Raw genomic sequence first — 20,320 nt, 5'->3', positions numbered from 1 at the left:
TTTTATTTAAAATATCTTTGTTGAGGGTCTTCTACAGGTCAGGCACTGTACTAGGCTCTAGAGATATTGCAGGAACAAGATAGAGCAAGGTCCCAAATCTCATGAAGCCTGCATTTAATGGAGAGATACTGATTAAAAATGAAGCAACAAATAAATAAACAAGAACATTCCAAATAATGAGAAATGCAATTAAGTTAATAGAATAAGATGATGTGGTGTGAAAAGTGTGCAGAAGGAGGTGTAACTATAGATTGACTAGACCAGAAAACCCTCCTGAGGAGCTGGCATTTGCTCTGAGGAATCAATAATATGAAGGAGCCACTTTGTGAAGAATCAGGGAGAGGATGCTAAGCAGAGCCAACAGCAAGGTCAAAGAGCCTGTGGCAAGGAAAGTTTGGTTTGTTCCAAGAAAAGAACAGTCAGTGCAAAATAGAAGCAAGAAGGAAAATTGTATAAAATGAGATCGGAAAGCAGAGAGCAGATCGTGGAAATTCTTATAGGCTATCGTAAGGATTTTGGATTTTATTTTAAATGTGATGGACAGCTATGGAAGATTTTAAAGCGTGATCTGGTTTATAGTTTTTAAAGTTTACTCTGATTACTGTGGGTAAAATAGTTTATAGAATCAAAGAATGGAAACAAGAAGATCAATGACTGTTGAAAAAAATCCTCATAACAGATAATGATAGCTTGAGTGAGGTTTGGAACTATTAAAGTGAACAGAATTACAAGGATAGGACAGACATTGGAAATAGAGCCAACAGGACTTGCTGATGTATTAAGTGCATCTCGTGAAGGAAAGAGAGGAATCAAGGACAATTCCAGATTTTGGGCTTGAGCAACAGGCTAGACAAGAGTGTCATTGATTGAGATGGGAAGGACTGAATGAGCAACAGACTTAGTTGGGTAAAGAAATAATTCTGTTTTGGCCATGTGGCGCCTAAGATGCATACGAGACATCCATGTGTAAAGTTGAGTAGGCACTGGATATATGAGTCACTGCATCCATTTACATTACCCCTAAGGGCTTCTAAGTTTGTGTCTTTGGTACAGACCATAGGTTAAGAACACTGGTTCAGGAGTAAAAAGATCTTTGCTTGAATCCAGTTTTTGATGCTTAACAGCTCTGTGACCTTGAGCAAAATTCTTAAGTTATCTAGACCTCAGGATCCCTATCTATATAAGCAGGTTAAAATATTATGTACCTCATAAGTTGATTGTGAAGATTAAATAATGATATATGCAAAGTGCTTAACAAAGTGTCCAGAAAAATATAAATATACAATATATATTAGGGATTATTTATTGAACATCTACTCTGAGATATGCCTTTTGTATATATTACTTCACCTAGCCCTCCCACATTCCTCACATCAGCTCTTCCAGCTAAATATCACTCTGCAGGAGACTGAGAACAGATTGATACAAACACAGCTTTATTTTTTCACTTTTCAAAGAAAATGTACATACCTGCATGGACTACCCCTGACTTACCAACATAGGTAGCATTTCTATGAAGCTGAAATGGTTAGCTCTACACTGAAATCCATATTTTTATGGATATGCCTACTTCATATCTCTTCTTTGATGTCTGTCATTTCAAACTTGACATGATCTGATCTCTACCCCAAACCCAAATCTTCTGCTGACTTCCTCATCTTAGTTGAGGACATCTCGGGCCTTTTGATTGCCCAGGTATAACACCCTGTAATCATCATCAGTCCTTGTCTTTCTCACACATGCTTTATGAAAGCTTTGTATGAAATGGCTTCATGGTACCCCACTCTCATTTCCTGCTACTCACACCCTCACTCACTTTGCTCCAGCCACACTGGCCTACTTGCTGTTATTCAAATACACTAGGCATGCTCTTGCTTTTGCACTTGCTGTTTCCTTAGCCTGACACCCAAATATCCTAGACATTCCCCCAGACATCTGTCTTGTTAACCTGACCACCTGTTCAAAATTAAATCTCTCCTGGCACTATTTCCCTTCCCTTCCTTTACCCCGGCTCATTCGGAGAGACACTATACTCTCTGAAGCCAGTTTCTCTGGAGTCAATTCTTCTATCAGTAAAGATCCATTGGTCCTCTGCCTGCTGACTCAGCCCCATGACATGCATTAGGGTTGTCTCTAGCTGCAATATAAGAAATCATGCAACTTTGGGAGGCCAAGGTGGGCGGATCACGAGATCAGGAGATCAAGACCATCCTGGCTAACACAGTGAAACCCCATCTCTACTAAAAATACAAAAAATTAGCCAGACATGGTGGTGGGCACCTGTAGTCCCAGCTATTCAGGAGGCTGAGGCAGGAGAATGGCATGAACCCGGGAGGCGGAGCTTGCAGTGAGCTGAGCTGAGATCGCGCCACTGCACTCCAGCCTGGGCGACAGAGCAAGACTCTTAAAAAAAAAAAAAAAAAAAAAAAACATGCTATAGTGACTAAACAGGGCTTTATTTGTCTCATGCAACAAGAAATTCAAGGGTAGATAGTCTAAGGCCTGACACGACTCAGTGTGTCACCAAAGATTCGGAATCCTCTTATCTTCTTTTTCTACCATCCTTGTGCTTATCCTCAAAGCCATACTATTGCTACTGATTTTTTATGAGTTCCCTATTTCAGGCAGAAAAAATGAGGAAAGGGTAAAAAGCAAAAGATAAAGAGTTCTCCTATGTTGTAAAGTCTGTCTTCTATAGTCTGCACTGCCTGAAATTGCTTATTTTTCAGCTATTTTTAACCTATAAAATGGCAATTTCATATGGTCTGACCTAATATTGGGGAAGGAACATCTTCCCCAGAGGCTTTTTTTTGAGATGGAGTCTTTCTCTGTCGCCCAGGCTGGAGTGCAGTGGCTCAATCTTGGCTCACTGCTAGCTCTGCCTCCTGGGTTCACGCCATTCTCCTGCCTCAGGCTCCTGAGTAGCTAGGATTACAGGCACCCACCACCACGCCCGGCTAATTTTTTGTATTTTTAGTAGAGACTGGGTTTCACCGTGTTAGCCAGGATGGTCTTGATCTCCCGACCTCGTGATCCACCCGCCTCGGCCTCCCAAAGTGCTGGGATTACAGGCGTGAGCCACCGTGCCCGGCCCCCCAGAGGCTTCTACCTGCATCTCATTGGCCAGAACTATGCCACTTGGACACTCCCAACCTCAGGCAGAGCAGGACATAAAGATTGTGTGAGCCTTTAAGGCAGCCACTTCAGTGTTTGCCATCTACAATTTTGTTCATTTTGAGTTACCAATCTTCCATGAATTTATTCAGCTTCCTGGCTTTGAGCCATCCCCCTCAGAGCCTCTGTTACAAGGCAGCCACCACTATTTCATAGACATGGGGGTTCATAACTCTTCACTAAATCCCTACTCCACACCTCAGCACATGAGAACTTTTGGGTCTCTTATGTGATATCTACAGATTTTGAGGAATTACATTTCAGAGACTGGGGCAGTAATGATAGAATCTTGGGCCTTCTGTCTAAATAAACCATACTGTCATTTCCATTCTACCACATTATCCTGTGCTGGTGTGGCTAAAAAAAAAAACCCTGCAGAGCTGAACTTCTAAATCTTTATACATATTATTTAATCTAATCCTCACAGCAAGCTTTTAGCTCTCTCTTCTATTGCTATTTTATATACGAGGAAACTAAATCTCAGAGAGGTTAAATCCAAGGCCCTTTAGCTAGCAAATGACAGAGCTTCTATTCAAACTCAGGTCTGCCTCAAGCCAAAGCCTCGTCCTGATCCATTTCATTAAATTACTACCAAGTATTACAGATCTTTCCTAGGGCAATCATTTTCTTCTATATAGGACTCCTGGAGTCACTCTGAGTATTTCTAATGAGGCTGACAACAAAGGGAAGCTTGGAAGTTTCTAAGCAGTCACTTCCACAGAGTTGCTTAATTTGCCCTAATTCCTGGTTTTTGCATCCCCTGTCCTAGGCTCTTGCTCACATATGGACTTGAATTTGTGGAAAGGTCAAAAATGATATTCTAGATGGAGAGATAGTCTTGGAGTACAAAGAACATAAGCAGAAATGAGTAAATAAAGCTCTAGGAGAGCGTGTGATCCAGCTCGATTAAAGGATAGATAAGCCATGGCGGCACATAAGCTTTGAAGGTAGAGTTCAAATCATACCATTAGGATTTTGACTGCCAGGCAGAAGAGTCTGATCTTTCTTCTGTTGGCAATGATGATGTATTGGAGGTTTTGACACAGGAGAGTTAAATTATACTTTGTGTTTACAACTTTAAAAAATCAAAAAAATTTAAAAATTGCCTTGAATGCAAAGCAAACATAATAATCCTACCATAGGGATTCCAAGGCAAATTTGAAAGTTTTGTGACATTTTCTGTTATCATTTCTGTTTTCCAAGATAGCAATGAGATTTAGTTTGTGCATCACAAAGACCGTTAGCCTTTAAACAGACAAAACAGAAAATCCTTACGTCTAAATTCAGTTTTTGTTGTAAGAACAAAAGTTGCTCCTACTAACGTTAAATAACAAATGACCGGAAGCATCTTGCAATTCAATGTTAAAATAGTTCCTGACCAGGTGCAGTGTGGCTCACGCCTGTAATCCCAGCACTTTGGGAAACCGAGGAGGGCAGATCACGAGGTGAGGAGTTTGAGACCAGCCTGGCCAACATGGTGAAACCCCGCTTCCACTAAAAATACAAAAATTAGCCGGGCACGGTGGCATGTGCTACTCAGGAGGCTGAGGGCCAGAGAATTGCTTGAACCCAGGAGGCGGAGGTTGCGGTGAGCCGAGATTGCACCACTGCACTCCAGCCTGGGTGACAGAGTGAGAATCTGTCTAAAAAAAAAAAAAAAAAAAATTCCTAAATTGTAAAACCAGCATGGCAAACGAAATGAATATTATGGCTTCCTTGTCTAGAGTAGAATGGTCATGATTCAGAATATAATTTTTTAAAACATATTGAAGAATATTGAATAATATAAGTGACTCATTAATAACATTGAGAAGCTACATGCAATAAACTCAGCTAGACCATTTAAGGTACTGATTTTTATTTGTCCAAGTAATGTCACATTATTGAGGTGGCACAGAAAACAGTAATCCATCTGTGAGTCAGAAATACGTGAGTCAGCAACACTGTGTGAAGAGCCCTCTGTCCTTTTGATTACTCAAACTGATGTTTTGATTCAACTGAGTAATTTACCAGTAAGTTAAGATAATTGAGTATTAAAAAGGAAATCCATGTTGAGAGAATTGGTTGTGAAAAGATGAAATGAGGAAATGGAGTTATTGACAGAGCTGAGAAGTATTCAGGGATGTCTGTATCAAATAAATCAACCCTTCAAATGACTTGTTTTACTGTTGGTGATTGAGTGAGTCCAAGGACAGGCTTCTAAGAGAAGCAGTTAAAAGAAATGCTTTGCAAATGTGTTTCCTCAAGTACTTGAATTTGAAGGCAGTAACTGTTGCTGCTATTCAAAGGATGGATTTGCAAAATAGCAATGCCTTCTTTAAAAACAGGTGTTTAAATTGGTATTGATATCTGAAGAGGAAAATGAACTGACATTGGTTAAAAAGTAAAGACTTCTCTATTCACTTCAAAACACTGGTCTTATTTCCCTCTTTTGAAAGGCTTCCTATGGAAAGAAAAATCAAAGCCTATCACGGTGATTCAGGAGTTTTATACTTCATGTGTGGGTCAAGTGTGAGTGAGGTAAAGGATTGTGACAGTTCCTCAAGGATACTGTCATAGTGAGGCCATCTCCCAAACCTGACTGGTTCCACCTTAATTTGGCTTTGGGGAATGAAATTGGGGACTCTCCAGCCCGATGAAGGGCAAGCTAAGACCTGCTCATAGGCATTTGGTTTAAATTACAAGAAGATTAAATTTCTAAAAATAATGGCAAAGAACAGCAAAGCCTGGAGACTGAGCTTTAATAGAATCATCATACCATTTATTTTTGGAATGTTGACGTTTCTGAAACTCCTCAGATGCAAGATCAATGCTAAGTAGTTTTATAGAAATTGGATGCATTTTCCATAAGATTACCAGCAGAGCAGAGGGCAGTGATGTGCAAAAGCAGTGCAGAGACAGTGCCTCAAATACACTGCAAAGCTCTGTCTGGGCGCCTCTCCTGAAGCACCTGTCATCAGTACTACGTTTTCAGACCTTTATCTGTTAAAATGTTTTTTTGCCCTTTTGGGGATATACAGTGTGCTAGCCTTGTTGTCTAGCTGCATTGGTCATTCATCATAGTTTTTCTGTAGTTCTCATTGTTTTAAACACATTAGGGAAGGATTGGTAAATAGATAGTATTCTATATCACGATAAAAGCTTGATAAAATCACCTAGGAAATTGGTGTAGAAAAAGAAAAGAGCATAAAGCTGAGCCCAGGGGCCCTCCAACATTTAGAATTGGAAAAAAAGTTAGAGTTTGGAAAAAGACCTAGGAAGCCAAGAATATAGGAGAAAAACCAGGACAAGACATACCTTGAAAGTCAAATGAAGGATAACTTGGGTCAAATATTCCTGATATTTGAGAAAGATAGTGACTAAGAATTGACCATTGGTTTGGACAAGACGTAGGCCACTGATGATCTTGACCAGAGGGATTTATTATGAAGTGTTGTGGGCCAAATCCTGATTCTAGTGTGTTGAGAAGAAAATAAGTGTTAAGGAAATGGAGACAGCAATAAAGACAACTTGTTAGAAAGTTTTGTTTAAAAAGAATTGCCGGAAAATGAGGCAATGGATGGAGAGGTGCATGGAATAACCACAAGTCTTTTTAAAACACGTATTTATAAGGTACAAATGACATGCCAAAAATGCACTTCTTAAAGTGTACAATTCAGACACATATACATTTATGAAGCTATCATTACTTTGAAGATAATAAATATAGCCATCAAACCCAAAAGTTTCCCTTTGCAACTCCTCCCACCTCTCCCTGACACCACCCCTTTCCCCCCAGGAAACTAACTATCTTCTTTCTGTCACCATAGATTGATTTTATTTTCTAGAATTCTATATAAATGGAATTATACATTATGTACTCTATTTATCAGACTTATTTCACTCAGCATAATTAGTTTAGGATTCATCCATGTTACGGCAGTTGTCAGTAGTGCATTCTTATTTATTGCTAAGTGGTATTCCACTGTATGGGTATATCACAATTTGTTTATCCATTCACCTGTTACATTTGGATTGTTTCCAGTTTTTTTTTACTATGCCAATGCTACAATGAATATTCTGCATAGACTATTATATCATCTATTAATAAAAATCATTTTATGTCTTCCTTTTTAGTGTATTTGCTTTGATATCATTGTCTTTCCTTATTGCACTGGGTAAAACCTCCAGTAAAATGTTGAGTAGAAGCGGAAAGAACAGGCATTCGTACCTGGTTCCTAATTTTATAGAGAAATAATTCAGTCTTTTATCTTAAAGGATAATGTCAGCTGAAAGTTTTCACAGATGCCGTTTACCTGGTTGATATGTAAATATATATGTGCGTGTGTGTGTGTATAAAGGATGGATGTTGAACTTTATCAAGTGCTTTTTTCTTCACGTAATTATGTGATTACATGTATGTTGGTTTTTCAGTCTGTTAGCATGGAGAACTACATTGATTTTTTTTTGTCTGTTATAACAACCTTGTATTCCTTGGATACACCCTACTTAATCATAAGGTGTCATCCTCTTCATATATTATTAGATTTGATTCGATATAATTTTGTTAAGAATTGTTCCATGTGTGTTTATGGTGATATTATTCTTTTGGGTGATTGTTTTGATTTTTATATGGGAGAAACCCTGACCTTATACAATGAATTGAGAAATATTCCCTCCTCTTCAATTTTCTAAAATGATGTGTAGAGTCAGTATAATTTTTTAAATATTTCAGGCAGAAGTCACCAGTGAAGTTATCTGGGCATGCAGTTTTCTTTATGGAAATGATTTAAACTTTAAAATTCAATTTCTGTAATAGATACAGACCTATTCAAGTTATTTCGTTCTTCTTGAGTGAATTTTGATAGATTGTGTTTTACAAGGAATTCGTCCACTTCATTGAAGTTGTCAAATGTATTGGCATAATTATTATTATTATTTTTGAGATGGAGTCTTGCTCTGTCACCAAGACTGGAGTGCAATGGCAGGATGTTGGCTCACTGCAACGTCTGCCTCCCGGGTTCAAGTGATTCTCCCACTTCAGCCTCCCATGTAGCTGGGACTACAGGTGCATGCCACTATATCTAGCTAATTTTTGTGTTTTTAGTAGAGACAGGGTTTCACTATGTTAGCCAGGCTGGTCTCAAACGCCTGACCTCAGGTGATCCGCCTGGCTCAGCCTTCCAAAATGCTGGGATTACAGGCAGGAGCCACCGTGCCCAGCCTGGTATAATTTTTTTTATGATTCTTTATTATTTTTATAGTATCTTTAGAGTCTATCCTGATATCTCCTCTCTCATTCTTTCGGTAACTTGTATCTCTTCTTTTTTTTTCCTGGTAAGTCTAACTAGAGGTTTGTCAATTTTATTGATTACTCAAAACCTGTTTTGGCTTCACTGATCTCTTTCTCCCTCTCTCTTTTATTTCTGCTCTATCTTTATTTTTTCCCTTCTGCTTCCTTTGTGATTTATTTGCTTTTTCTTGAGCTAGAAACAAAAGTCATTTTTTCTATTTTTTTAATAAAGGTATTTTAGAGCTGTAGATTTCCCTGAACATGCTGCTTTAGCTGCATCCTACAAATTTTAACATACAATGTTTTCATTGTCATTCAGTTCAAAATACTTTTCTCTTTTCATTGTATCTTTAGCTCATGAGTTGTTTAGACTGTATTTAGTTTACAAATGCCTGGGGCTTTACCAAAGATCTTTCTGGTTTTGATTTCTAGTTTAATTCCGCTCTGATCAGAAGACAAACTTTGTATGACTTCAAATTTTTTTGATGTTTTGAGACTTGTTTTATAGTCTAGAACGTCAGCTATTTTGGTGATGTTTCACGTGCACTTGAAAAGAATGTCTATCTTTGTCAATTAGTTAAATTGATGATGTTGTTCAAGTCTTCTATATCCTTACTGGGTTTCTGTCTATTTGTTGCATCAATTATTGAGGCTATAATTGTGTAGTTTTCTATTTCTTTTTTCAGTTTTATCAATTTTTGCCTTATGTAGTTTGAAACTCTATTAATAGGTACAGAAATATTTAGAATTGTTATATTCTCAAGAACTGACTCTTTTATCATTATGAAATCATCCTTTTTATTCCTGGTAATATTCTTAACTCTGGAATCTACGTATTCTTTTATTAATATAGACATTCTAGATTTCTGATGATTAGTGTTATCATAGTTTATCTTTTTTCATTCTTTTCCTTTTAACCTATTTGTGTCTTTATATTTAAAGTGATCTATTATAAGCCACATGTAGTCAGGTCATGCTTTTTTAATCCATCTTGAAAATGTCTTCCTTTCAAATGTGATGTTTAGACCATTTACATTTCAAGGTAATATTGCCATGGTCAGGCTTAAATCTACCATGTTGCTATTTGTTTTCTATTTGTCTTATCCATTCTGTTGAAAAAAATGTTTAGACAAGTTAAATTTAACAGAGTTTAACTGAGCAAAGGATTTTTTCAGAATCGGGCAGCCCTCAGATCAGAACAGGTTCAGAGAGCAGCATTCCACAGTATGGGCAGCAGCATTTATTAATAGAAAACAGTAATGTACAGAAACAGCTTGATTAGTATGATTACTTGGCCATCCAAAATTGAAGTTTGGCTGCTGTGATTGGCTGAGCTCAGCTATTTGTTACATAAGTATAAGCCTAAGTTAAGCTTTCAGTTAGTTTATATCGTAAAAAGTACAGAGGAAGTTTCAGGCTAAATTTGGTGGTTCATTATATGCTTTTTCCTCTTTTTCTTCTCTTTTTTGGATAGTTGTTTTATGCTTCCATTTCCTTTGTTAGCTTATTATATGTATCTCTTCATTTTTTAAATTTTAATAGTTACTTTAGGATTTAGAGTATAAATTTTTAGTTTATCACAGTCTACCTTCAAGCAATATTTTACCACTTTATGTAACTGTAAGAATCTTCAGAATACCCTTCTATTTCCCCCTTCTTTGCCTTTGTACTCTTGTCATATAGTTTACTTCTACATATGTCATGAACTTCACAGTAGATTGTTATTATGTGTGCTTTTCAATCACTTATCTTTTAAAGAGATTTTAATAAGAAGAAAAAAATGTTTATTTCTTTGTATAGAACCAGATTTCCATCTGGTATCATTTTCCTTCTGCTTGAAGGATTTCCTTTAACATTTCTTGTACTTTGGGTTTGCTGGAGATGATGAATTCCTTCAACTTTCATACGTTTGATGAAAATCTTTTTACTAGTTATTTTTTGTTTGTGGGTTTGTTTGTTTTTGATACAAAACTTTACAGCTTGATTGTTTGCTCATGCAAAATAGAAAACGATGATGCAGGAGAGAGTAAATGTATGCAGAAGGGTAGACCATGAGTAGGTGAGGGAGGACAGGGTTCAGGACAGAGGAGTTGGCTTCTGATAAAATCACAGAAATGTATCCATAGCAGCAAGAAGAAAGACAGAACAGTTGTTTACACGTGTGAGTTGATTGATTCATTAATGGATCCAACCAAACTGGTTTTAAATCCACGATGTACCATTTAATAGCTAAGTGGTTGTCAGCAAGTTATTTAAGCCTTTTAAATTTGAATTTTCACATCTATAAAATCAAGTTCCTTCCTTCCTCAGAAGGTGATTAGAGCAATGAAATGAGGTAATGTATACCAAATGTACAGCACATGACCTGGCACATTGTGCCCACTCAATACCTGTGAGAAAAAAATATATAGCTTTTCTGTGCTTTACTGCCTAAGTACAAGTGGAAAGATTCTGAAATATCATTTTTCCACTTCTACTTTCTCTGCTTCCCTTTCTTTCACCCCTCCTCCCTTCCCGAAAGAACATATTTAAAATCCAAATGCCAGGCTGTCTGCAGGTGCAGTGTTCAAGACTGATAACATTTGGAGGCCAGATGTTAACTGACATAAACACTATTAAGTGCTATGTAGACCGGAGGCTGAGGCATTGATTTCCAATTTTATGATTATTATTTGAATTTACAGCAAACCATAATGCCATTCCTTCCACCTCTCTACCTCCACCAAAAAGACAATATATGGCCTATTCATTTTCAAGAGAATATAAATTGTTTTTAAAAATATGAAGTTCTTGAAATATTAAGTTATGCTGTTTCACAAACCTGGAACTGAAAATGCACCCTTGATGTGCACCTCAACACCTCCCTAGAGCTCTGCTTGAAAGGTCAAAGACTTGTGAAATTTGATCTGAAAACCAGTCTCATTTTCTGAAATAAATGCAGAGTAATAACGACAAAAATGCTTCAAACCTGGGACAAGTTTTTACATCAACTTATGTTTTAAATCTCAGTTTCCTTAGACTTGATGTGGGAGCTGGCCCAATGACAATAAATAAATATCCTTTCTCTGAGTAAAGAAATACTTTGTAAAAACAAGTTGGGTCTGCTGTGAACCATGGAGGTTATTGTTGGTGTTTAATGCGCTCACACAGTCAATTATTCTTTCATTAATCTATTGAGCAGACATTTGTTCATAACCTGCAGTATGTCCCAGGAAAGTGCCAGGCACTAGTTAATATACCGTTAAGTGCAACAGATGGCCCTCGTGGGGCTTAGAGTTGTGTGAGAGAGGAAGGCAATAAAAGGGGGAAAAAAGACAAATAAATATAGCAAAAAGCTTTAATAGGTACTATGAAGGGAACTTACTTAAATAATGGGTTAAGGAAGGAATTTTTTAGTAGATGACTTAAACTAAAGCTTAAAGAATGAGAAGAAGGCAGCCATCCAGAGAGTAGAGGAGAAAACAAACAGAAAGACCAACATTTATTCATTCATTCACTCGACAAATATTTATGTAGCACTTTCTACCAGCCAGGGACCGTTCAAAGCAAAGCAGATATACCAGGAAGGAAAACACACACGTGCAAAATTGCTGAATTGAGAAAGGATTTGGCATGTTCTGGAACAGAAAGGAAGCTTCTGAGGCTGAATCACACTGAGCAGGGTACAGTGTGGTATTGGATGAGGATGGGGGGTGTGGCAAGGGCTAGATTATGTGAAAATTTGTGATCCATGGCAAGGAGTTTGGATTTTATCCTACAGGCAGTGACATGATTTTATTATTGTGTTAAAAGATTGCCCTTGCTATGTGAAGAAGGTTTGGAGGATGGAGTCGGGCGCAGTGGAAGTGGAGAGATCCATGGGGTGGCTATTCCAGTTCAGATGAGAGATTTTAATGCCGTGGTGGAAACAGAGATACACAAAACAGTACAGTTTCTGTATAGAGTGGATAGGACCTGTTGGTCAACTGAAAAGGAGAAAGGAGGTTGGGAAGGGAAGTAAAATCATGGATGATTCTGGTTTGTACAACTGAGTAGATGGTGGTTCCATTTACTACTATGAGGGAGAATGAGTGAGTAGGTGGTTGGGAGCAGGGAATGAAAACTAAGGGGGCGGGGAAGGGTGGGATAAAGATTAAACTAAAGTTTCCTAGCCAAGTCTTGAAGAATTAAATCAATTCAAAAATTTAATTCATTATGTCAGTGGTTACTATGGCCCCATCACTGGAATATACAAACAGAAGCTAAATGACCATTTATCTGCAATATTTTAGATACGGGTTTCAAACATATATCTAGAACTGATTTTCAAATGGTAGGTGAGAACTTACAAAAAGCAATTTCTTGAAGCCATCACTACTTTAGTAAAAACTAGTTTTCCCAGATCAATCTCATTTCCCTAATTGATCTTGAGCTATTGGAAGCTGGCACCATATTTCTTAATAAAAATCTTATTTAATTAATAGATTGTCTTATTGGCAGAGATACTTAACTTATGAATTAAAGTATTTATATTTTATTAATAGAGCATTTAACGATCTCTTATGATAACTTTAAAAAATGGAGAATGTAGCCTGGAAAATATTGAGCGAGTAGAATATTTTGTATACTCAAAGTGCACCCTGGGGCAGAATCAATGCAAAGCCACCCCCCTCCCTGGCCCTTTATAATGTCTACATACAGAAAACATTCCCACACAAAATTAATCTCTTTTAGAGAACTTTTCCTTTCCTTAGAATTACAGTTTTATAAAAAGTGGTAATTACTATTAAAAGTTGTAACATCGTTTAGGGGTTTTAGTAGATAAAAGTTTGAAAGCGAGTCTGTGAAATTTCAGCCATAATTAGAAAACATAAAGAAAGACATACTTTATAATTCCTATTATTTCTGAGAAACATTTTTTACCTGGAAAGGGATGGACAGAGCATTTTGTAAGCTTGCTAGAAATAATGCTCCTATATTTATGAAGAGGGAATGTTTACATATGGTCTTGTTCTGCTTGTGCATTAAATAGTATGACATAGGAACAACACAATGGGAAATTACCAAAGAATCACACTAAAATATACTCCTAAGCATTTGAAACAAAACTTTTAAAAAATGATACTTAACAATTTCAGTAGAGAAACCAAGTGTTGATATTCTTTTTTCATTGTTCACCCATTTCTTTATAGTGAAATGTTTACCACCCAAAAAAAGGATCTCAATCAATAAGTAAAATAATTTGCAAAATATATTTATCATCAAAATTAAAGCTTTCTAACAAAGGAACATTGAGAAGTACTTGTGGCATTTCCATCTCTCACCACATCAATACCAAAGAATGTGAATGATTTTTGCTGTGTGTGGTCATTGGGCCTCTCCTTTGGGCTTGGAGCCCTGTGGAAGGCATTCTAGCCCCTCCCTGCAGGTGGCATTTGGTAGCACATCCCCAGTTCTTCTTTATGGAGCTAACTTTTAGGGGTTGATTAGGGTACAGGGCAAGAGATGACTGAGTATCACCGTATCACCCACAGTCAGTCTTGTTGAAGTTCGTCTGTGCTGTCTGTGGTGGGTATCAAGAGGAGTTTATAAAAATTCCTTGGTCCCAAACCGTTCATTTGTTCATTTGTTTATTCATCAGATGTGATAGGCATGGCCCTTAGCACTGGGGTTAAAAATAAGAAAAAGATTCAAACCTAAGTATCATCTGACTCAATTCTTTAAAGTATAGAAATGAGGATAGGAAGGAACTAAAGGACAAGTTTTACCACTACCTGTATCTGATCTTAACTCAAATGACACCGCCTGAGAAAGGTGGATGGTGTTTCCCGGTGAAGTGCAATAGACAACCTACATGGCTGGATAGAGCGGACCTGCTGACTACCCAAACTAAAGAAACATTATTCCCTTTGTCTCTATCACACTACTATGTTTTATTTTCTTCATGGTATTTCTCACTATCTGAAACTATCTTACTTTCCTATTTGTTGTCTATCTTTCCCTCAGGGACCTTGATCCATACACTGCTGTATTCTCAGGCGGAGAACAGTGCCTTGTTTCATAGTGGGTGCTTGCTAAATATTTGTTGAGTAAATGAATGCTCATCACCATTAACATAAAACCACACTTGAGAACCAACATTTTTTCTATCTCCAAAATGTCTGCAAGTTGTCTAATCTTAGGGGGTACCTCAGGGATCTACCTCACAACTTCATTTCTGTGGGAAAAGACTGAGGTGTGGGGGGCAGGATACAGGGAGCCCCTGTTTCATTTCAGTTAGTTCCCCCACAGAGCTGGAAGTAGAAGCTGGATCCCTAGAATCTCAGAGCTCTTCAGCATTCCTGTGCTACCTCTGGTTGAGCCTTTCTGTGGGGAAAGCAGTTTTGGATTACTGCCATGAATGTAATTTTCAAAGGCCCTGGAAGAAGAGAAAGCAATGGAAGCTGCTTCTAGACTTCAGATGAGCTGAACATCAGAGTTTGTCTTCCTAGTCTGTGGAAGGGAAGTCATAGACTTTGGAACTGAATTCTTATGGCATAACTGTAATATTCTGCTGTAGCTGTGGCCAGAGGAGTTCTGCCTGCCTTCGTCTAGGTCGTGGGCTCTATATCAGGCTGGCTGTGTTTTTCACAGCTTAGTCCTTCATTAGAAATTAGGACTGGCTGCAGCCTGCAGTGACTAATTATAGAAAGATGGGTCATTGTCATTGTGGGTAAAAACACATGTGCCTGTTAAACTTCTCTGTCTATAGGGATCAGATAGTACATTTGAAGTGATAGCCAATATAATCACTTAAGTAAATGGATAAATATTTATTTGTTTTTATTAAAATGATAGACAAGCATTTGAAGATGTTCATTTCTTTTTCTTTTTTTTTCTTTTTGTGAGACTGAGTCTCACTCTGTCGCTCAGCTGGGAGTGCAGTGGCGCATCTTGTCTCACTGCAATCTCCGCCTTCCAGATTCAAGTGTTTCTCCTGCCTCAGCCTCCCGATACAGTTAGTTTCTGAGTACAACCGAGGATAATATTTTCCAATAGAAATTTTAAGAAATATAGCATTTTTTCATGACTATGCCTACCCCCACAACACACACACTCTATACAGAAACATACACCTTATTATAGAAACATTTTCCGTAAGCAGAAACTCCTAGGACGGAGTTCCTGGGATACTGAAGGGAGAATGGGGAAAGAAGAACCTAGTGACTCCCTTTAAGAGCTCCACTGAGGTCATCACCTGCTAGAGGTTTTAATCCAAATGAAACTAGCTTTTTGTCAGATGCGAGAAAAAACTATAAGATCTTTGCATTCATTTAACAAATATTTGTTATGTGCCTTTTGGTGTGATACTCAGCTCTAGGCCCTGGGACTACAAAACTAAATGAAGGCTTCATTCCAGCTTCAAGGAGGTCACCATCTGGTGGAGTGAGAGAGATAAGTAAACACAAGAATATAGTCTAGCATGGCCGGTTCTGGAATCAAGGAGTCTAAGGGGACATCTGAGGGGTCAGGGCACAGATTGTAAGGTGTAATGAAAAGAGGTCACACCTTAGCATTTTTCAAATGAAGCTTCGCATTTTTCAAATGAAGCTTCACATTTTGGATCCTCCATTTTCTCTTCTTTGAAATGGGGCAAAAAGAATTAGCCTGCCAGAGTTGTTATAATTCAATGATATAAAAGAGACTCAGTGAGTAATTTCTAAGAAAGAAAAGCAAAATTGAGACAGCAAGAGCTCTCTCCCAAAAGGCAGTGAACCATTCTGCGGACCTGTGGATTTGAATCTCTTTTGTGGAGTTTGCAGTCTTTCTAGCGGGTTATTTGTTAGAATAAGCCAAAGAGGTTCACCTAGAGAATGACTAAGTTGCGAAAGAAAAATCTCCTCTGGTTCAGAAATGAATTATTCCTAGGATGTTGCTTCATGAGTCTTTGTTACAGAAATTGGAGTTTGTGCAAGTAATTGGGGATCAGGAAACAACCACCCTGGGGACAATTGCAGGCAATTCTGCGACCACCTGGCTTAACTCGAATTCTAGGAAGTAGAGCTTCTCTTAGGTTAATCAAAGGTTTCATGGTACACCTTGTGGCTCTTTTCTTTATCCCTGATTTTTCCTCCCAGGCTTATGAATAAGGCTTCAGTTATGTTGCTCCCTCCAAAATTGCCAGCAGCCCCACCTGCTGGGCTTGGAGGCTGGGGCCTGCAGCCTAAGGACAGTGTGGCAGTCTGCTGCCATCTGCTGGCCCACGTGTCACCAGCTCAGGGCTGGCTTTGCAAGGATTCCCCAGGAATAGAAACCACCACGAGAATAACTGTGGGCCAGAGAACGTTCCTGCTCATATTGAAAAATGAAGAGATGAGAAGATGGCAGACAGAAGCTGGTATAAGAAGGCTTTTCTCCTCCTGCGAGTTTGTGTAAAGATGTGACCATCTCAAACAGCTAAGCCAGTGATATTTCTATGCAGATTTGTTTTGCTCAGGGAGAACATAGCAGTGCTTTCTAAAAAATGTATCTTATTTTATTTAGATCACTGTCTCACAAGGCCGAACAAATAAATTAATGACACATCTCTGTAGATTCATTTAAAGGAAACAGCAGAAACACAAGGCAGTGGGGTCTGAGGTGGGTATAGGGAAGCAGAAAGAGGGGAGGGATTGGAGAAACATTTCACAGTAAGTTATAGTATATTTTAGTTGGTTCTGTCCACATTTTTTGAAGACCTACTGTTTACAAGGCTCTGACCCAGGTGCCTGGGATACAAGAATGAGTAATACTTAGTAATACTGAGTCCCTTCTGGCTTGGAGATAACAATGTATTGGGGAGCAGTAAATAAATAGAGAATTAAAATAGAATTGCAAGTACTGTGATAAAGTACTATGGTAAAGGAATCTAGGAGAGCACAGAGGAGGAGCATGTGTCAAAATCAAACTGGACTGCAGTGTCAGAGAGCGCATACTCTGGGAGATGGCATGAACTGAATTTTGAAGATACTAGCTCAATGGAGACTGTAATGGGAAAGACATTCCAGTTATGGGAAGCACCACTTCTCATACAGCCCATCACCCACCATCACTGCCTGGAAGAGCTGAGAACACTAGATACAATGCAAGAGAAGGCTGTTAAAACATTAGTTCTCAGATGAGCAATTGATTCAGTCCAGGGATATTGGCAGAGGCAGGGAGAAGAAGGCAGATCCAAGTGAGCAGGCAACATAAATAATCTTGAAGATCAGAGAGCAGGGCTTGGCAGGGTCTTTGGACCCAGGGAAAAGGCCACTTTCAATGCTGTGTATATATGGGCAACCCCTTCCAGGCAGGTATAAGTCACAACCAAATATTCAGAAACTTGTGAGTAACTTCCTGTCTTAATCTATCTGAAACTTCTGTGTGACCTCATTTAAATGTTGAAATAGCTACAAGCTCAAAGTTATCAACTGCAACATTATTCAGAATTGCAAATATGAGGAGTGAAAGTAGAGAAAATGCTTGAGAAAATTGTGATACAGCAACTGAATGAAGCAGCTCATGGAAAATGCTAATTCTGAAAACTGTAGCACATAACAAATACTTGTGAAAAAAATCAAGATCCAAACCTGCAGGAAAAAAAAATATTCAGAAGAGAAAAAAATAAACTGCTAGTAATGATGTTGTTCTTTTCTCTATTGTCTACGTTTTATATAATATTCTTATATTTCTTTTATAATGATTTTTTTAAAATATAAAGCAGCCTAAAGGTGAAATGTGTGTCCTGATGAAGGCAGAGGCAAAAATTACCCTAAACAAATAATGGCCCTATTTATGTGTTTGTTTCTGCTACTGTAGATTCCATTTTCTTCCTAATTGTATTTCAGTTTGTGTGGTATATTCATTTTGCTTATTAAGCCTGTCCTCAGCCTTCCCTTTGCCCACACCCCTCCTCACTCCCTGGATCTGTGGGACGTATTGTGATGTCTGCCCGCTAATTTTGCTGTGACTGGGGCTGGTGTCTGGTTGGTGATTCATGTTTGTTCCAAAGTTGTACATCTGTGTTGGTTGCTTTGAAGCAGTGCCCCAGGGAATATGAAAGGCCATTTGTCTCCCTAAGACTGCTTCTTTGCATCAGAGACTTCTTCCCTGGCTTCGTTTAAATTCCAGCAAGCTCTCCTGAGTTTAAGTAGGGTAAGAAGGAAAGAAAACAAAAGCAAAGAGGGGCATCATGGAGAGATCATTGGAGTCAGGGTCTAACCCCAGTTTACCTGGCATAAGTGAACTTCTTGGATTCTAATACTAGGGACAGAATGCCTATGACACTCATTTTAAGGGTAATGCTTTGTGGACTTACCCTCTGCCCACTAGGAATGGCTTTAGCAAAAAAGAAGGCAGAATGAGCCTTGGTGGAAACCCTGAATGGAAAGAGTTCTAAGAGCTCGGTGGGCATACTCACTTGGCACCTGCTCTAAGATTTTAGCACAGATACACACAGCAGTGGTATTCATAATATTTAATGACTGGCACTGCATGAGCACTGATGAATTAATGGACACAGGCACAGTGCTTCCAGACACCAATCCTTTAGTTACTGGATCACCAAGAAGTCCAGCTGACCCTGGAGGGCCTGGGGCAGTGGATGGATGCTAACAGTTTTAAAAGTATGTTAGTGTTTTAATATCCAGAAAGGTTGCACAGATACATACCAGATGAATAACAACATAAATAGATGAAATTTCTAAACTCATGCCCACCATTAAGTTTTGTGTAATCCCCTCTTCACTTTTTAAGAACCTACCTACTTTGCCCTTAAAAATAGTTCAGAGCCCATGACCTACTGTTTCTAGGGGTTTGGGTGGCACACAAAAAAGCCCTTATCCACAAAGGGGCTTTTTATTTTGCTCAACTATGACAGATCTCACCCAAGGGAAGTTTGCAAGTCGCTTTATTATATTTTTGCTTGCTGCAATGTATGTGGCTAACAACGTAGCTCTGCCTCCAGGCAGGCTGGCAAGCAGGCTGCTAGTATGAGTGATTGTCCACCTGCCTGTCTGCCTGCAGTCTTTGAAAGGCAGCCCCATCCCAGACCATTAGCCTACTGAGAAAATTCATCTACAGTACCTTGAAAGACCAAACATATTGGATTGTTATAGCTTTTCTTTGGCCTTTTACCCAGACATTATCATTTTCTGCTTCTTATCATACACCTGGAGTTTGTGGGTTGTCTAAAAGCAGCTCCTCTGAATGGTCTCTTATAACCCTGCCTTCTGTCATTTCTTCTCCTCATGTTTCAAGGAAACCTACAGCTTCAGGGTAATTTGCTGCCTCCCCGTTTTCATTCAAGAGAGCAGCCAAGGTTGCTTATAGTCTAACTGGCTCTTTATGTACCAAATTACCTTTGGTTGAATTCAGAGACTAAAGAGGAATTTCACTCAGTTATCTATTGGGCCATTCTGGAGTTCTGTCATTAGGAAAGCCTGAGGTTGTAAAGAAATTAGTTGCAAGACATGAGTCTTCCAATTCTGCTCTGCAAGTTACTAGCCTATGACTCTGAGAAAGGTATTTACATCTTGCTAAGCCTCATTTACCTCAAATGTAGAGTAGGATCATTTTATATACTTTACAGGGTTGTTAGGAGTAAATGGAATAATGTATTTGGAAGCACTTTGTAAAGTGAAGAAATATAAGCAAAATCCACCCAAAGTGAGCTGGTTGTAAGAACTAGTGAAAGGAAAGAACCAAGAATGTAGACATAAATCATGGCAGCTGAATTGGTGTACAGGAAATTCACTGTTGTGGTCTAATTTGAAAAAAGGAGCATCCTCAGCCCCATATCTTTTGTTCAACATCTCTCTGCAAAGCTTTAGCTGGGGAGCAGTGAGACTTCTGGAGAAATACTAGGGAAGAGGATTACTGTCAAATTGAGGCTAA

General features: G+C 38.5%; 1 protein-coding gene across 3 annotated transcripts in view; it reads left to right on the top strand.

The window, feature by feature from the left end:
- Positions 1-20,320, top strand: part of PDE4B (phosphodiesterase 4B) — a 582,717-nt gene that overhangs the window by 434,689 nt on the left and 127,708 nt on the right. The gene's annotated exons all lie outside the window — the stretch shown is intronic.

This window comes from Pan paniscus, chromosome 1, assembly GCF_029289425.2.
Source record: "Pan paniscus chromosome 1, NHGRI_mPanPan1-v2.0_pri, whole genome shotgun sequence".
NCBI lineage: Eukaryota > Metazoa > Chordata > Mammalia > Primates > Hominidae > Pan > Pan paniscus.
This window is presented reverse-complemented; position numbering and strand designations above follow the sequence as displayed.